Here is a 14,422-nt window from a genome sequence, read left to right on the forward strand (position 1 = left end):
CGCCCCCCGCTGCTTTCAGGTCGCCTCCGGATGCCTGAGAAAGGGACCGAGCCCAGGAGAGCGGGAGCTGCCCCGAGAGGCTTCTCGGCGTGACTCAGGTAACGCGATCCGCCCGCGGCGCCGAGCTGGAAGCCTCCTCCGGGGTCACCGGTTCCTGTCACCGGCTCCCTCACGTGCCCGTCGCTGGCCCTGCTCCTTTATGTCAAACTTCCCGGTCTGGCGTGGTGGTTTCTGTGCGTTGTGGGGGCACCAGATGCCGGAGGACACTCCCCCGTGAGATGCTGGGCTTCAGAAGCCCCGCAGGAGCGCACCCTTAGCTGGGGGTGCATCTCCTCAGCAGTGAGCAGAGCACGGGCACGGCCATCCCTTCCCTTGGGAGGGATCCAGGAGCTCCCAGGATTGGGCTGGGCAGCACAGGGATACCTGGAGAGTTGTGGTGCAGATCCTCACCTGGTAGAAACTGGGTGACCGCAGGTGGAATCTGGTGTGTTCCCGCCCTCTGAAAATGCTCCCTGCTCCCAGTTGGCTCATTCTGGTTCCTAAAAACCAACTGGGTGCCCTGATGCTCTGTCTGGTGTGGCTGTGCAGGGGCAAAGCGTTCCAGTGCCTGAGCCAGGGGCTTAGAAGGCTCAGTTCCAGCTCTGAAACGTTGGGAAATGCTGAAGGGTCGGGGAGGGGGTGTGTGTGTGTGTGTGTGTTTCTGTTTCTTGTCGGGTTTTTCCCTGCCCTCCACTTGTTTCCCTGTGAAGTCTGCACTTCACAGGAGCCTGCCCAGCCAGATGGTATCCCAGAGTGTGCCTGGAGGGAAGGAGGTAACCTGGAAGCATGGCTTTAAGTAATTGCTTTTGTGTTTCCTCTTTTCCAAAGGATGTTTTGCATTAACAGCACATTCAGATCAAAGGGCAGATGTGCTGCTGACCTGGAGATCCCCTTTGCAGGGACCCTGGGAAGAGGAGAGCTGCTGCCTGGTGGCTGCGTGGGGCAGGTTGGGTGCTGGTGCTTTGCAGAGGCTGGCTGTGGCCTGCAGTCAGGCCAGCTCCTGCAGGCTGCTCGGTTCATGCCATGTTAGCAGCAGCAGCACCGCTGCTCTGGCCCTGCCTGGGTCTGCCAGGGTGCTGCTCCAGCAGTGCCCTGCTTCAGTCCCTGCCTGTATCCCCAGCCTGGCCCCAGTCTGGTGCCTGGGCACAGCCAGCAGACCTCAGTGGAAGTGCCTGTGACTCCCCCTCGTTGTCCACTGCAGTTTTCCTGTGGTGGATTCCAAAGCCACAGCTGCCTCAGGCTGCCTCTTCTCTCCAGCTGTGTTGTGTGGTGTTTTCTAACACATTCAGGCTTCTGCTTCATCGCAGGACCTGGAAGTTTCAATAATGATAACACAAACTTTAATAGTCCAAGCTTTCTGTAGCACACACAGCTTGAGAAGCAGCTGTGATGCAGGAACAGGGGCTTTGCAGTGTGGTGCAGCTGTAATTTCTCTGTCAGTTTCATTCCCTTACCCCCTCAGTACCCCAGGCAGCATTAGGAGGGCAGCTCACGGCTCTGTGCAGCCCAGTTGCTGTTATCAGTGGTACATCCTGCAAGCTGATGGGTTTGGAAGGGGGAGAAGCTCAAGTCTTGAAGTTTAAACTAGTGACCAGGGGATCGGGGGCACGTCAGCCAGGGCACCCAGCTCAGACTCGCTCTGCGTACTCGTGTCTGGTCTCAGCAGCGTCTGTGGAACCTCAGCAATGAAGCTCTCTGCAAACAAGTTCCTGGAACTGCTGAAGCCAGAGCAATCCCCTCAGCTCAGACGTGGTGTGGTGCTGTCCCAGGGCCCCACAGGAGCGAGGACAGTGTCCCTGTGGTGGGAAGGGCAGCCTGTCAGCGTCCTGCCCTCAGCACAGCCCGGTTCTCTCACCGCTGTCTCCCATCACTACTTCTGTTTCCACTTGGTGGTGGCAGGGTTATGTTACCTGCTGATAAGGACTGGAATTCACAGTCTTTGAGTTCAGTTCATTTATTTTCCCCCCCCTTGGGTATGAGGAAGAACAAAGTGATTGTGTGGTGTGTGTTTGGTCTGGTGTTTAATCAGGTTTCTGCTGATAAACTGTGGCTCAGCTGGAATCGTTTCATGGGTCCTTTCCAGGCCTGTGTGCTGTGAGGGGCTGCTGGGAGGAATGGGAGCCTTTGCACTGCTCAGCTCTGCCCAGGTCAGGCAGGTTATTAAAAATACTGACACCAGGGAAGATCTGGAGGAGATGGAAAGGGCCTTGTGATGAGCTGTCTGTTGGGGAGTGTTATATAGCTGGTTGGTGGTCAGTGGCTCCAAGTCCAGATGGAAGCCAGTGACAAGTGGAGCCCCTCAGGGCTCTGTGCTGGGCTGTTTAATGTCTTTATTAATGGTACTGACAGGGGGACTGAGCACAACCTCAGCAGGTTCTCTGGTGGCACCGAGCTGGGTGGTGAGGCCAGTGTGCAGAGGGACAGGATACCATTCAGAGGGAGCTGGACAGGCTGGACAAGGGGCAGAGAGGAACCTGAGGAGGTTCAACAAAGCCAAGGGCAGGGCTGGGACAACCCCCGTTATGGCTCCAGGGCAGGAGATGATGGGCTGGGGAGCAGCCCTGAGGGGAAGGACTGGGGGGACTGGTGGGGGAGAAGCTGGACAGGAGCCACCAATGTGGCAGCCCCATCCTGGGCTGCATCCCCAGGGGTGTGGGCAGCAGAGGAGAGAGGGGATTGTCCCCTCTGCTCTGCTCTGGGGAGACCCCAGCTGGGGTGCTGGGTCCAGCTCTGGAGCCCTCAGCACAAGGAGGACATGGAGCTGTTGGAGAGGGGCCAGAGGAGGCCCCAAAGATGACCCAAGGGCTGGAGCAGCTCTGCTGTGAAGCCAGGCTGGGAGAGCTGGGCTGGCTCAACCTGAAGAAGAGGAGGCTCTGGGGGGACCTTCCAGCCCCTGAGAGGTGCCTGTGGGAAGCTGGGAAGAGCTATTCCCAGGGCAGGGAGCGATGGGACGAGGGGGGATGGGTTAAAGTGGGAAAGGGGAGATTTAGGGTGGGTGTTGGGACAAAGTTCTTCCCTCTGAGGGGGGTGGGTCAGTGGCCCAGGGTGCCCAGAGAGGTGGGGGAGGAGACACCCAAGGTCAGGCTGGATGGGGCTCTGAGCACCCTGCTCCAGTGAAGATGTCCCTGTCACTGCAGGGTGGGGCTGGGGTCCTTGGCAGTGCCCTTCCCACCCAACACGTTGGGGTTCTGTCTCTGGGGTGCTGACAGCAGGTACCGGTTCACATCCAAGGTTTGAAGGGGTTGGTTGAGTGGAGTGTGTGCTGGAGTCTCTTCAAATCTACTCCAAGTAGTTCCTGCCTGCTGGCCTGAGGTGTTTGTCAGCCCTGCTGCTGTCAGGCTCAGCTTCGTGCTGGGTTACAGGGAGGAGCAGTGACGGGTGTTACTGCACAAGGCGGAGGAGCCGAGTCCGCCCGTCCCGGCTGGCGGGGCTGTGCCCGTGGCGGGGTGACGCAGCGCGGGGATGGGCGCCCTTGGCTTCCCAGCAGGCTGCAGCGAGCGTGCTCGAGGTTCCACAGCTGCCTTAGTGGGGTTTTCCTTTCTTAAAGGGAGACACAGCTCTGTGTCCAAAGCTGTGTGTCCACCACAGTCCCCACTCGCAGTGCCGGGGAGGAAAGGCGCCCCGCTCTGCGTGTGTCACGCGTGGGAGCCGCGGCCACGCAGCTGAGTGCTGAGGGTTCCCAGTACAGGCTGCAAAGAGAAGTGAGGAGGCCCCAGTCGGGCTGTAACACCCTCTGTGTTGATGCCTGTGGGTCAGGTTTGCTACAGCAGCGAGTAGATGGTGGGAAGCAGCGTAACGGCGACAGGAAGCGCGAAGAGAAGCTGAGGCTGAGCTGCCGTTCCACTGCCAGGCCCCACAGCAGGCTGCAGCGAGCTGTGCACAAGCAGCCTCAGCACGTTGACATCTTCCCTGCCCTGGCTACCTAGTGGGTGCAGCCAGATCGTGGTTTGGGCACGGGGAACCTGGGAGCTGAGAGGGGCTTAGCTCAGCTGGGGGAAGGAGCAGCCAGGCTGTGGCTGGGGCGAGCTGCTGCTGCAGGGGCAGGATGCACAGAGGAGGCACAGCAGGACTCTTTCAGCTGCTTGCTTTGTACTGGGTTGTGGGGGTTTTGCTGTGCCTGTGGAATCTTATCTTTTAATTAGCCTGTGTTATTCTCTCATTTGGGTGTGTTTGAATGGAGCGATCGCATCAAAGGAGGTGCTGGGCTGGTGGGGAGGTGCTGCTGGGTTTTAACCACTCGTTGGGGTACAGCCAAATGTTTTTGGAGAAGGTGTTGTGTGTTTCTGGTGGTGTGGACAAAATTAAGGCTTCCTGGGATGGTGCCTGCGTTGGCTTTCCCACCAACTGTGGCAAATGGCAGGTACACTGTAAATTGGGATGAAGGGGAATTCCTCACTCTGAGCTCTTGCAGCCCTGAAGGAACATCTAACGCTGCTCAGCAAGGGATGACTCTCATCTGGTGAGGTTGGGGTGGAGGATTGTACGTTTGAAGTTCATGTAGGAGATAATCTTATCATGGAAAGAATTCCCCTCTGCTCTGCCCTGCTGAGACCCCACCTGGAATGTTGGGTCCAGTGCTGGGCTCCTCAGCTCAAGGACAAGGAGCTGCTGGAAAGAGCCCAGCACAGGGACACTGAGGTGATGGAGGGAGTGGAACCCCATCCTCATGAGGAGAGGCTGAGGGAGCTGGGGCTCTTCAGCCTGGAGAAGAGGAGACTGAGGGGTGAGCTCATCCATGTCTGTCAGTGTGCACAGGGTGAGAGTCAGGAGGCTGGAGCCAGGCTCTGCTCAGGGGTGGCAGCGACAGGACAAGGGGCAGCGGGTGCAGCTGGAGCAGAGGAAGCTCCATGGGGATGTCAGGAGGAGCTTTGTCCCTGTGAGGGTGGCAGAGCCCTGGGCCAGGCTGCCCAGAGAGGCTGGGGAGTCTCCTCCCCTGGAGACATCCAAACCCTCTGATCCTGGACGTGTTCCTGTATGATTCAGTCTGGGTGATGCTGCTCTGGCAGGGGGTGGGACTGGATGGTCTTTCAAGGTCCCTTCCAACCCTGGTCATTCTGTGATGCTGTGAATCAAACCTGGGTGAGCTTTTTACCTTTTCCTGAATTCAGTTGTGATCATGAAGGTGGTTCCTGTCTCCAGGTGTTTGCCACAAGCCCTTGGACTGGAATTCCCCATCCCTGCAGGTGTGCCAGGGGAGCAGCTTGTGTGAACTCTGCCAGGCTGAAACCTTTACGCTGAAGTGAGGTGGGAAGGGGAGGTCTGGTGTGGATCACTCGATGGTCTGGGGAAGATGGGAGTGAGTGGGTGAGAGCCAGAGGCAGTGACAATGGTATTTCCTTCTCCTGGTGGGGATGGGCTGGGGGAGAGGAGGGGTTCTGCTCTGTGCCCTCACCTAGCCCGAGGTCAGCGTTGGTTTGTGTTCCATCAGTAATGTACGTGAGTGATCCTGCTGGCGAGCCTTCCTCTGTCCACACTCCATCTGTTCATCCAGGCTCACAGGGAAAGGGGCCACATGCACCTCAAACTCCTTCCTAATAGATACTTAATTTTGGTGAAGAGGCAGTTTAGCATTCTCCATTCTGCCCCAGTTGTGGGAACTCGCAGGTTACAACAGCTAGAGAGGGTCTTGTAGGAGTCACGCTGGGAAAGCTAGGTGACCCCTCTGGAGTTAGGAAGATGAGCCTTCCTCCTGAGAGGGAGAGGCAAGCTGTTCATCAGGGGCTCTAATACTTGGTTTTCCTGCCATCAGCAGCGTTTTGTTTCAAGGAAGCAACTTTAACTGCTGAATTCGCTCTTGTTTGCGGGCTGATGGTAGATCTTAAGTTCAGGCATTACTCTTGACTTCAGCCTCAAAACCAGCTGGGTGAGTTGTAAAACCCCCTTTCTATTCCTCAGGCTTTTGGGCAATAAAGAAAAGGCAGAGTTTGTGCTGGTTATTGAGGGAAAAGCCTTTTGTATCACAGGCTCTCTGTGCCCTGCTGCCCGTGTGCTCTCCCTTCAGGCTGCTGGAAGCAGCCCTGGCTCTGCAGGAGGTGTTCAGTCACACTCCTGTCCTTGAGAGCTCGCAGTGTTCCCCTTCCCTGTGCTGAACCACTCCCTGCTGTGTATTGACAGGCACCCCTAATACTGCCTCACCCCCTGCTCTTCATCCTGTCCTTGGTCCCGTGACTGCAGCTTCCCAGGAGTGGGCGACTGACCCACGGTGGCTGCCGGGGCTCATCGGCCCGTCTTGGCCTCACACCTCAGCTGAACGTTCTCCAGGGATTTCTCTGTTCTGGGTGCTGACAGCAAACCCATTGCTGTCTTCCAGCACTTCACATGGTTTGGAACTCTGCCTGGACTTGAATTTTTCATGTCTTGAGGTTCCTGTTCAAAGCTTGTGCAAGCCCCCATGGCTGAATATTGCTGCCTGGTCGGTCTCTAACTCGTGTCCAGTGCACTCTGTGGCAGGTCTGCACTAGGGGGGAAGGCAGGGTGGCCCATCTCGTGCAGAGGCTTAGCCCAGTGCTGTGGGTGCTCCCCATGACAGTGGGTTTAAGCAGCAAGGACTGGCTGAGGTTGTGTTGCCCTGGGTGATGTCCTGCACAAACCAGGCAGGTGGCATTTTGTGCCTTGGAAAAGATCTTGTTTCATCAGGAGTGGCAAGGCCTGGGCTTGGGGAATGTGGACCTTGGGGAGGCCTCTCTGCCCCTAAACCGCTTGACTGCCTGTTGGAGAAGGTTCACTGTGTAAGATGTGCCTGGTTTTGGAAAGTCTTGGCTGCCCAGGGAGGGGGCTGAGTCCCCAGCCCTGGGGGTGTTTAACAGGGGGGAGATGAGGTGCTGAGAGATCTGGGGCAGCACAGGACAGGGATGGGTGGACTCCAGGAGCTTAAAGGGCTTTTCCAGCCTGGTCATTCTGTGATCTTACTCAACAGTAGCTTTTGATCCACTGCATTTGCTTGTTGATTTCTTTTTAAGGAGCCACTGACTTGTGTAGACTTTCACCACAAAGTTATAATCCATCCCTGGGTCTTAGTCCAGTGGTTTTTCCACTTATTGTCTAGGCTGAAGACAGTTTTGATTTGTGGAGATCTTATATGAGTGTTGGAGTCCAATCCTTGTAAGAGAAAGCTTTTCCTTTGGCACCTGGGAGATCCAGAGCATTACCTGCCTGGGAATCTCCCCACCATGGCAGGGGGGTTGGAACTAAATGCTCTTTGAGGTCCCTTCCAACCCGAAGCATTCTATGATTCCATGAATCTCCTCCTAGATGATGTTTGTTGTTTGAGAGCTGCTCTCTTACTGCTGTAGATGCAGATTTTGAAGAGCTCTAAACCCTGTTGTGCACAATCGCTTGTGCTTCGGTTGTGTCCCCCGTACAGCGATGGGAGTGGAGTTTGAGAGCTTGTTAGGAGAATCCCAGGCTGGGCTGGGCTGGGAGGGACCCCAAGGGTCCCAGAGCTCCAACCCCCTGCCACAGGCAGGGACACCAACCTCCAGGCCTGGAGCTACACAAGAATGGTTAGAAGATTTTTCCCATCCGCTTGCCCAAGTATAAAAGGCTGCCCTGGGCTTTGGTTGAAGTGTCTTAGGTGTGAGCCCCTGACATAACTCCTAGATCGCCTTGTTTTGCCTCGTAGGAGGCAGAGGGGAGTGAAGGAATGCTTTTAATCACTCACATGTGTCAGTGTTTGACTGCTGAGAAGGACAAGATCGAATGTGAACCAAGAGAGGATGAGGAGTGAAGCAATGAGTGGGACAGCGTGAGGTGTTTCGGGCAGGCAGGGAGGGAGATGGGGGAGTGGAACAACCTCTGGGGTTCTGGTTCAGATTCTCAGGAAAGAAAAAGGGAAAATACTTTGGCCTGAGATCTGCCTAAGATGAGTAAGTACAAGCACCTTACTCTCATGAATGTTGGGTTTAGACTTTAATAAAGCATTAGTGATCGCTTGGGTACCCTTTAAATGTGATGGCAGCGGAAGCTGTGCAGGTGTAGGAGCCCAAGCCCAGCAGCTGCAGTGCCAAACCAGATGCAAGAGCAGGAACTTCCTCTGCATGTGCAGACAGGCCCTGTGTTCTTATCCAGCATCTCATCTGGTGCAGTCGGCGTTCTGAGAGTGCCTGGGCAGAGACGGGGTGATGACAGCGCTTCCTGAGCTCCCTCTGCTCAGAGCATCAGCAGAGGGTTGCTGGACTTCCTTTGCTGTGCATCGAGTGAAGAGCACTGTCTGCCTCAAGCTGGCCTTCTGATGATGGTTTTAATTGCAAGGTACTGCTGAACATGACTCGGTGTAAGAGTTTTACCCTCACACAGGAGCTGCAGTCGTCGTATTGGCGATGTCAGATCCTGCCACTGCTAGGAGAAGGCACCATGGAGAATCCCAACAGGGCAATGCAGTGATTCCTGAAGGAACTCGTGTGGCTGTGAGGCTGCTTCTCAACACACACCTCTGCCTGGAAATGGATGTCAAATCTTAAACACCAGACTTTCTTTGGTACCTGTCTTGGAGGTGGAAACACAAAATAACCCAAAAGGCACTTCAAAACGGAGTAAAAACCTTCCTAGGTAATTCAGCTGATGTAGCAACTAAAACAGTGTACTCAAAAAGCAATGAGGAGGCACCACAGACTGCAGAGATGGGACCCAAATGCTGAAGTTCAAGTTCATGGCCCTCACATAGTGGGAAGTCGGTTGGGAAGAGCAGGAGGGTGATGTTTTAGGTGGTAGCTGTAGTTAGTGCAAGAATGTAAAGGCTGCTGTGCCCGCAGCCTTTGATCCCATCGCCTGTCTTCCCTCCCTTGGATCTGGAGAGGAAACGCTGCTTATTTAGGCCGTTACCTACAGCTGATGAGCTCCAAGAAGAGCGAAACCTTTTAAGACAGGTCCTGTAGTATTGGCCTAACAGCCCCAGGGTGCATGGCTTGTGTCTTCAGTGGGACCCAGGTGGGACCGAGCTCTGTGGCAACAGGAGGTCCAGAGGCATCCCTGGCTGAGCCCCGTGCAGCAGGTCACTGGAAAACAGCCCTCAGGTTCCACTCCCTGCTTCTGTCACGGGGGGTACCGGGGTAACACACGCCTGTGTCGTGGCTGTGGGAGGGAGCTCGGGAAGGAAAGGGAGAGCAGCAAGGCAGGAGGAGGGATTCTAAGCAGGAAAAGGAAAAAACCAAAGAGAACACCAGAAAAGCTTGAGTTTGTGGTGTCGTTGAAGGTACTTTGGGTGGTGACCAGCCGTGGAGTTCTCCACATTTACCAGTGTGGGGTTTACAAACAAGCCGTGTCACCGAGCCTCCTCTGGAAGCAGTGGAGCAGCGTCAGTGCAGCAGCTGCCCCAGGGAGAAAGTGGATGGGTAAAGGGACGTGGCAGGGCTTTCAGAGGTCTGCAGCAAGCCCTCAGCTGCAGCCTCCTACCGTGTCTTCCACAGCTGTTGTGCTCTGGGCTGAGCAGTAACTGTGCACAAGGAGCTGCCGGCGTCTAACGGGGCTTTTCCCCTGGTGCTGTTTAATGATTATTAAAGGATGTTTCTTTGGTGGGTGTCTGACTGCAGCGTGGGTGGTGAGTGCCCTGTGGATTCTCAGCATCATGACTTTAGAGAGCAGGCATCTGAAACTAAACCCCACCTTGAACTTGAGGCTTTGGCAGGGGGTTGGACGTGGCATTGGTGAGGCTGCAGCTCCAGTGCTGGGTCCAGTTCTGGGCTCCTCAGCACCAGAAGGACATTGAGGTCCTGGAGCGAGTGCAGAGAAGGGCAACCAGGCTGGGGAAGGGGCTGGAGGGCAAATCCTCTGAGGAGCAGCTGAGGGAGCTGGGGGTGTTGAGCCTGGAGCAGAGGAGGCTGAGGGGAGCCCTTCTCCCCACCTCCCCTGCCCTGCCAGGAGGGTGCAGAGAGGTGGGCGATGGTCTCTGCAGCCAGGGGCCAGGAGCTGGGCCAAGGGGCAATGGGCTCAAGCTGCCCCAGGGCAGGGTCAGCTCAGCTGGGAGGGCAAAGTTCTTCCCTGGCAGAGTTGTGGGGCTGTGGCACAGGCTGCCCAGGGAGGGGGCTGAGTCCCCAGCCCTGGGGGTGTTGAACAGGGGGGAGATGAGGTGCTGAGAGATCTGGGTCAGCACAGGACAGGGACGGTTGGACTCCAGGAGCTCAAAGGGCTTTTCCAACCTGGGGATTCTGTGATCTCTGGAGGTCCCTTCCAAGCCCCACACTGCTGTGACTCTGTAGCCTTCCCGTGCAGTACGTGTCTAGCAAAGGGTTTGTGTGTAGACACACGGGTACATTCACCACTTAAGTATGAGTAAAAAGAAAAGGCCATTGCAATATTCATGTGTCTCTGACTTGCAGCAGCTGCTGCCTGTAATGGGAACCTCAGCCAGGTGTTCTGAGCACAGGGGTTGGGACAGAGCAGGTTGTGGTTTCCTTTCCGCTCTCTGAAGGGAGGGAGCAGAGGCAGCTGCCCGGGCTCAGTGCTGGCTGCAGCAGTGCCCCTGGCTCCTGCGCCCTCCCTGCAAAGGCTGGCAGACCACAGTGGGTGTTAGTGCCCTCACTGCTCTAGAGCATCAGAGAAGCTCTGTGCCAACACTGCCTTCAGCTCCCTGAGTCTGGGTTTTCTTCCTTAAAGCCTCTGGGCGTGGAGCAGAACGATGCTCCGTGCATCCAGCCCCATCCTGACGTGAAACTGGAGTGCTGCCCTCCCTGCCAGGAGGGAATGGGGCATTTCCCTGAGTCAGGCTGGAGCAGAGCACGTGTGTGAGATCTCCTGCCAGGTTTCTGTACTTCCACCTTGGGTGGTGAGTGTCAGTTTAGCCCACGCTGCCAGAAGAACTGCTGGGAAGACCAGAACCTGTGGAACTCCGTTTTCCTCCGTGCCTGTCAGGATCCTTGAAACTCTGGGAGACGTCCAGCCGGAGGAGATTGGCTCTGGCACCCAAAGGGAGCAGCTGTCGGCCTCACAGCCTTCATGGAGAAACTGGGGGGGCTGAACCTTCTCCTAGTCCTGTCCTGACATGGAGCAAGAGCTGTGGTAACGCAGGTGTCCCCCCCGGACTGCTGAGGGATGCCACAAGCCTTTTGAGGAAGAAATACCCCTGGAAATAATCCAGGCCTGGCCTTGCAGACCTGCTGTCGCTTCACCGAGGCTGGAAGCAGAGGAAGTGGTTTGATGACACTGCTTTTGCTGGAGGAGCCGAGCAGGATGCCATGGTGGAACGCCTCTGGGCTGAATTCTCATCTTGCTCAGATTTTAGGGTTTCCCCTCAAAACAGCTGGTGGCAATAGAGAGAGTTTATGTCTGGGTGTATTTCTTCAAGCACTGGCAGGTTCAGCCTGTGCTTGAATCGAGTGTTCATAAAGGTAAGGAGACTGAATTCCAGTGCTGCTCTGCAGTGGTTGTGTGTGCACCCATCCCATGGGTTCTGGAGAACGTGCTAGAAAGTGAGATTTACCTGAAGCAAAGCACAGAGGCTGTTGTGTCCTGCAATTCAGTTGTATGGGGGTTCCTTGGACTGTGACTTCTGTGTCGTCTCAGCAGCCAGAGAGACAATAGGTTTGGCTTATATCACACTTATAGGTGTCGTCTCAGCAGCCAGAGAGACAGTAGGTTTGGCTTTTCTGATCTGGGAAACGCTGGGGTGAGGAAAGGGGAAGCAAGAGGAAACCAGACTAACACCTTCATACTGCTGAGAACACCTCTGTGCAGGGTGTCTGTGCTGGAGTGCAGCTCCAGCCCTGGGCTGACCCCGTCTCAGGTCATGGCCAGCAACAGCAGAAAAGCTGCATGGATGTTATTAATGTTCTGTTCAGGATACAAAGAGGGTTCTTAAAAAACCCACAGGATGTTTTGCGCCTTCATGCTGAATACTCTGCTGTTTCTCCTGCTCTGAAAGCAGCTGATGGGAGGAGAAAAGGGGTGGTAGAGAAGGCTGAAGATCAGTGAGTGTGAGTGGTTTCTGTGTGAGCAGCAGCTGGTTGCAGGGTCTGCTGCCTGGGAAGGAGGTGATGGCAGAGCACTGCTCACGCTGCCCCACACAGGAATGGGTGGAGGAGGAGGAGGCAGTAAGTGGGACCAGCCAGAAAAGGGTCTGAAGGAAGCAGACAGGGGATGAGGAGCCGTGGGCTCGGTCTGACACAGTGTGGTTGCTCTTCACTTTCTATTTAAAATACCCCCCCCAGCCCAGGAGGTGTCTAGGAGTGCAGAACAGAGTCTTACAGGGTGTGTTCATCCTACAGGAGAGCCAGAGAAAAGATAAAACTCGGTGCTGCAAAAGCTTCAAAGCCAAGTCCAGCCCTGGCAGAGCACTGAACGTCCCTGAGCCTCATCAGAAGGGGTTTTCATTCTCTCTGACATTCAGAGGGGTTTGATTTCTGGCTTTGCACAAATAAGTGTTTTCTGGATCCCCAAGTGCTGGGTTTACAGCAAGTTGAAGTTTCTCTGCTGGCAGGTGAGACTGGTTTTGCTGTGCGGGGACCTCCTGGGGAACCTCCCTCTCCTGTCTCATCTCTCTGGGGTTCGGTGGGGAGAAACTGGATCCTCAAATCTGCTGCTGATCCCGAGTCTTGGTGCCCTAAGGAGCAGGTGCTTCTGATGAGCTTTGAGGCACTCGAAGGGGGATGGCAGGGGGAAATCCTTAAGCCCAGTCTGCAGAAAGGGCCTGTGCTGTCTGGCCTCGGGAAGTCTCGGGCTGGCTGGAGGTTGGGTCTGTTGTACTGTGGCCAAAACCACAGAGCACAGCCTGGCATTTGTGCAGGCAGCGTGGCACTGTCCTTCCAGAGACACTGAGGTTAAGATACCACAGAACCACAAGGTTGGAAAAGGCCTTTAAGATCATCAGTTCCTGTCCTGTGCTGCCCCAGATCTCTGAGCACCTCATCTCCCCCCTGTTCAACACCCCCAGGGCTGGGGACTCAGCCCCCTCCCTGGGCAGCCTGTGCCACAGCCCCACAACTCTGCCAGGGAAGAACTTTGCCCTCCCAGCTGAGCTGACCCTGCCCTGGGGCAGCTTGAGCCCATTGCCCCTTGGCCCAGCTCCTGGCCCCTGGCTGCAGAGACCATCGCCCACCTCTCTGCACCCTCCTGGCAGGGCAGGGGAGGGGGGGAGAAGGGCTCCCCTCAGCCTCCTCTTCTCCAGGCTCAACACCCCCAGCTCCCTCAGCTGCTCCTCAGAGGATTTGCCCTCCAGCCCCTTCCCCAGCCTGGTTGCCCTTCTCTGCACTCACTCCAGGACCTCCCTGTCCTTCTGATGCTGAGGAGCCCAGAAGTGCACACAGATTTCCTGTTCAGTCTTGGCCATTCCCCTTCAAATACGTGTGCTGAGAGAGTTGCTTTAAAAGGCTGATTAATGTTTCTTGTCCTGCATCTCTACTGATCTCTGCTCAGATCTTCACCTGCACCTTCAGGCTGCATGTAGCTGTGTGTGCCAGGTGCTGCAGGAGGATGAAAGAATTTTCTTCTCTCCTGGGACAGAAGTTAACCTCAGTGTGACTTTGGTTTGGCAAAGCTGGCTTTTTTCTGCCAGCTGTGGCAGTTTGATCGTTCCCTCTCCTCTCTCAGCTTGCCCAAGTCCAGTATCTGTCTGTGCCTTGTGTGTTGGTGCTCGTGGCTGTCCCGGTCACCCCTGTGCAGAGCCGTGCTCCCTGCTCGTCTTTGCTCCCCGGCTCCCTGGGCAGCCGGTCGTGCTGCTCCATCCCAGGCTGGGTGGCGGCCACGGGGACCGCTGGAGTCACCTCTCTTGGCGTGGCCCTTCCGTGGCTGCCCAGCTTGTTGCTGTGGCCTTGGGAGCACAAAGTGCTCTTGGTACAAGGAAAGACAAAGTCAGTCAGTATCGCTCAGTGTGGCAGAGAGGCAGCTGAGAGGAGGTACCTTGGAGGCCTGTAGGATCCTGACTGACCTGGAGAGGGTGGCTGGCCATTGAGTCTCTGTGTCTCCTGGTAGGGAGCCTGCTGGGAGGAGGCAGGAGGTGCAGGAACTCTGAGGAGGTGGTTTGTTGAGCTGTGGGTTTTGTGCCCAGGATTTCTTGCTGTGGGGTGTTGTAAACGCCCAGAAGGACAGTCACAGGGCTCCGTGGGGAGAAGTTGCTTGGCCTTGGTGAGCTTCCCATGGTTTGCATGGTCCCACCTCTGCAGCCTGCCGGGGGTCCTCAGGGTGCCATCCCTCATCCCTGCCCTCCCACCTGCCCACCCACCACGCAGGTCGGTGTCAGCAAACCCGCCGAGGGTGACCCAGTCCCACTGCCCATGTGTCCCACAAAGACGTTCAAGAGCACTGGTCCCAGTACTGACCCTGAGGAACCCCAGAGGTCTCAAACAAACCTAGAATCACAGAATCCCACTCGATGGATCATGCCCATCACCACAGCACTTCTCCGAACCCCGGGGGGCTCCAGAGGTGCTCCAGGTGCCACCCAGCTCGCACAGCC

At 56.2% G+C, this 14,422-nt stretch overlaps 1 protein-coding gene across 1 annotated transcript in view; it reads left to right on the forward strand.

Moving 5' to 3' along the window:
• The window catches only part of DTNB (dystrobrevin beta), a 123,757-nt gene that overhangs the window by 510 nt on the left and 108,825 nt on the right, over positions 1-14,422 (forward strand). Inside the window, exon 2 of the mRNA XM_084261740.1 lies at positions 20-98. The gene's annotated coding sequence lies outside the window, so the exon portion shown is untranslated. The remainder of the gene's footprint in view (positions 1-19; positions 99-14,422) is intronic.

This window comes from Gallinula chloropus (assembly GCF_964237585.1).
Source record: "Gallinula chloropus genome assembly, chromosome: 3".
Taxonomy (NCBI): domain Eukaryota; kingdom Metazoa; phylum Chordata; class Aves; order Gruiformes; family Rallidae; genus Gallinula; species Gallinula chloropus.